The following is a 5,000-nucleotide window of genomic DNA, read 5'->3' on the forward strand; positions in this document are numbered from 1 at the left end:
GTTAATGAAACTATAAGACATATGATTTTGAAAGCATAAGCCTCTTTATATAGCTACATCGAAGATTCATTAGAAGTTCAATGGCTTCGTTTACCTAAGACCCTTCTTAGATCTGTTTTTGCTGTTGCAGTGGAGGTTCTTGGAATTTAAATTCATTTTTATCCAGTATCCCTTCGATACTATTCAGCCTTCACCTTCGTCTTTATCTAACCAATCGAATTATGAAACTTTTTTTACCAACCCCTTTGTCCTATGTTCACTTTCAATTAATAATCCTTCCTAAAGCATTTCAATCCATAATTTAATCTCTGCTAAAGTTTTTTCTTATTTTTACTACTTTTTTTTTTATTTTTACTCATTCACAGTCAACTGCAGCACCCCACATCCTTAAGGAAATGTTTACTCGACAGTCATCTTACCCTTTCCTATTCTGACTTCCAAAGACACTGCTCTTCTCTTCAGACATTTTCTAGAAACCCTGCTGGCTTCTTTGCTTCACATAGATTCTAATCCTCGTCTTCCTTTATCTTCTAATAATTAACTAGACAATTTTTAACAATTAGAAGCAACAAGACCTTATTCCGCCTACGATACCAACATTCAGTGTTTGAAGGCCAATATCGCAAACTTTTTTTCCGTCATGGGACAGCAATGCCTGAACTTCATTTAGTTATTTCTACTGAAAGTAGGATAGAATATTTTGATGAGTAATGGAAGAAAATTTATTCTTATATCACTTTTTGGATGATGCACAGAGCACTTTGAGTACTCTTTATACCTCTTGTAATGTCATCCTTTTTTCGGAGATTTTGTGCCAAAGACGTTTTTCAGTCATTGTTATTATTTACTATCCTTACTTTTTTCTAGTTGATCAGATTAATTTGAATTATATTTATACCTAAATTTTCCGTACGTCTTTCCAAAAGGACATAATGTCTCTCTGAACTTTGTGTTCAACTAGATGATGATCAGGAATCATTAAAAGGCAAACGTTTCTCTGTAGTTTTCTTCTTTTCTTTTTCAAATGTCGCTATGAACATCCTTTTTTCTAACTACATACCGGCAACAATCAAAGAACTTTAAAATAAAGTTTGAACAGTGCTATCTCACTTCCCACTCACTTCAGGTACCAATGGATATACTTGTCACTGTACCATATATTTCTCAGTTACCTACCTTTTAATTCTACATGCACATTAACCCTTTCTTGTTCGCTTAACCTAGTAAGGATCTGTTGCACACTCACATAATCTATATATGCCAATCTCTTTTTTATTTTAGATTAAATGTGATTGTCTTCAAAACTTACATTTTCCCGAGAGATTTAGACAAACAGTGGGCTGTCGCATTTATTCTTTATTTTTTTTTTTTAATCCCTAAAGGCATTTTTAAAGAGCTCCTATCCCCAGCCTCACCATCAAGAGTCCCGAGATCGATCCAGGAAAAGGCGGGGGGGGGGGGGGGGGGGGGGGGGGGGATTAGGCTCATATCGAGAATCATGTACTGTTTCACTTGACCTAAGCAATGGATTGTCTGCCTTCAAGATAGTATATTCAGGATTGTAATCTAAGAAAGAAAGGAAGGCCATTATGTCAAATAGTTTTTAAAAAATGAATGTCTACAGTATATATATATATATATATATATATATATATATATATATATATATATATATATATATATATATATATATATATATATATATATATATATATATATATTGGCCGTAGCAGCTTAGTGATTTTCACCGGCTACTTTAAATCCATTGGAAGTTTGGAACACATCCCAAACATCCCTGTGACCTTGAATGGGTCAATGAACGCATCTGCCTGATATTTCACTGCTAAGCGGGCTTTCATTAACACACTGTTTAATCTCAGACTATCTGTGAAAATAAGGTACCCACATCCACCCACATCTGCAGAGGTAACGAAAAACGGGTGTCGGTCTACCAAACTCACCCTCCTAAAGACTTACTGGGTAAGCAGAAGAAAGTATTATTCTGACGCTAACCCTTCTAAATCGAAAGCAGGAAGCTTGGTGAATAAAAAAAATTAAAAATTTCATATTTATCTAACAAGAAGAATAGAAATGGTATCATTTCAAGCTTCATACTACATTACCATCAGTATGGGGAATCTAAATTCGGACACGAGTGAGCACATCCAATTCCACTGACGGGTTTGTTTCTATAAGATCAAATTATAGTCAAAGAAAATCAAACATCGTGGGAAATTTAGGAAGAAAAACATCCTTTTACCAAACTTGGAAAAAATCATTTGACGTAAACTATAATGTGGAAATAACAAAAATATATTTTCATCACACTCCAATGAAAAGTGGTTTGTTTTATTTTTTGATACAATAACATTTTACATTGTATAAACGAACCCATTGGATGAAGAAGCTTTACTCGCTAGATAGAAGAAAGGAACCGACTTGAAGTTTACATCATAGAATATTACTGCATGTGGAAGGTAAATTAATTTTCTCCCGGAAATCAATACAAAAATACCCTGTCTTATTCAACCGACACTCTTAAGTTCATAAGAACCGTGTAAGGGTCCTTCCCATTTCCCTACTTAGATGTGAGTAGGAACTCAACATGCAATTCTCACGTACCTGAGAAAAAAACTGGAATATTAATGTAATAAAGGTGTAAGAGGTCAACTTTACATAGTAGTACGTACTTAAAATTAACAATCCTCTTCCCAATGCATATGGGTGATTGTAACATACAAACATGTGTATATATATATATAAATATATATATATATATATATATATATATATATATATATATATATATATATATATATATATATATATATAGATAGATATATATATATATATATATATATATATATATATATATATATATATATATATATATATATATATATATATGTATATATAGATATATGTATATAAATATATATATATATATATATATATATATATATATATATATATATATATATATATATGTATATATATATACATGTATGTGTATGTGTGTATGTATGTATGTCTGTGTATGTGTGTGCTTGAGTGTAAATGCCGAATGGAGCTTTTAAAAATTTGAGATTAAAATAGATACGTGGAGAGAAAGATGAGTCAAAACCGAAGAAAAGATAAAGAACACGATCAACCTTATAGAAATTTTGAAGATAAAAAAATCAACCAAAGAATTTTCGTTATTTGGATCAATCAGTAGATGATGATAAAAAAGAGTCATTACAGCCTTTCCTATATCTGTCAGCCAGAATATGCATAAAATTGCTAAAGTAACTGTTTCATAGTTTTGCCTCAAATGTTTATAGCAACTTTAGCAAATTGCACGAAAGCCATTTTTTAATATTGGTAAGATAAAAAAACGCAAAGAAATTGGGAACTAATGAAAACAAATGAGCGAAAATAAGTAATATAGTTAAAAATCATAAATCTTACTCTAAATGTAAAACTCTCACTTTGTTCCCATTTTTAAAGCAAGAGATTTCGGAAATACTTGAAGATCTATCCGAGAAGAAATACAATGTAGTTTCAAGGCCTGTTATAATCATGATAAATCGTTCTGTTTATACAGCTAAAATTAAACATTCCTTCTGACCAATATGATTTCAAGAAAGCAGTATTTCCGAAATGTGCACTATTATTAAGATAGATGATGAAATTAACAAATTACAATTTTAAAATGAACCTATCTTTACTGACCTAATCTTTAGACCTCTGGTTCATCTTTTGGTATTCTTTAACTACTTACAAAAGTTCATAAAGTTAGTGTTCATTTAAGGCTTATCCGTTCTGTTTATAATTCTCTAGGTTATACCATAGCAAATTTATAACTACCATCTTTTTATGAAATTTCTACTTATCAATAAACTCTTCAACTCCGTCAGCTTTGTACTAAAGAAAATTATTGCAAGAACCCAAGCTTTTTATGGTTTGTTTTGATGGTAAATATTTATTTTTATGAAACTATAAACATAATTTCAATAAAAAAATTTCTAGCGAAACTAATAATGTGCATGAAATCAATAAGGTCTCTTTTGCGGAATAACTCGCATTAGCGGTAATAGATAGTCATTTAATTTTCAATCGTAAACTTTTTAAACAAATTTATGTCATGGTTTTTGGGGTTACTCTTTGATTCTACATATCTTAATTTATTTTATGAAATGTCCTGACACATTCAGGGAAGAATTTTACGGAAGTTGTGTTGATGACATGTATTTAGGTTTCTTTTCGTCCACGGTTGTTTCTTAATATTATTAACCTTCACCTAAACATACAATCTTCAGTGGAACTTGAAGTTGGTAACAAACTTAGTTTTCGGGGGTTGCTGAAGTTTCTTGGTACAAGATTTTTTTTTCTATGGGGAATTTGAGAAAGGATTTTTTTTTCATTAATAACTCTTTATAATTCATGATTAATCCGTACAAATTGGATTAAATTGCTCCGGAGGGGAGAGTTTTTAGATTATTATCTTGTAAAGACTGTTTCCCTTCCGATTTATTATCTGTATTGGTTTACAGTTGTTTGCAGAAACATTCCATAAGCTGTAAACATAAGCTGTACCGAAAAAAAAGCGATTTTTATAGCTTTACCTGATATGGGATCCTTAGAAATCTGCATTCCTTTATTTGTCTTCCAACATAGATAACTGGTACCAATATGTTGAATTTAACCTCATTTTTAAAAGGCATACCTAGAATTGATATTCAAAATACACCTAGAACACCTAGAATTGATATCATCTTTCCTTTATACGCTCATGCAGTCCTGTACAATTATTCAAAATATAATTTTGAAAAGTGTATTAGATGTACAGTACATCGCGTATGGTAAACTTGAAGGAGAGTCAGCCATGCAACATTGAATACAAAAGAAAGTTCTTCTAGCATATAATAAAGTTTGGATAGTAAACCGTAAAATGTTCAGCAGACTTTAGGCTACCGTTATTTTACAAATTAGTATACGTGCATTACACACCCACAGAA

The sequence above is a fragment of the Palaemon carinicauda genome, chromosome 40 (genome assembly GCF_036898095.1).
Source record: "Palaemon carinicauda isolate YSFRI2023 chromosome 40, ASM3689809v2, whole genome shotgun sequence".
NCBI lineage: Eukaryota > Metazoa > Arthropoda > Malacostraca > Decapoda > Palaemonidae > Palaemon > Palaemon carinicauda.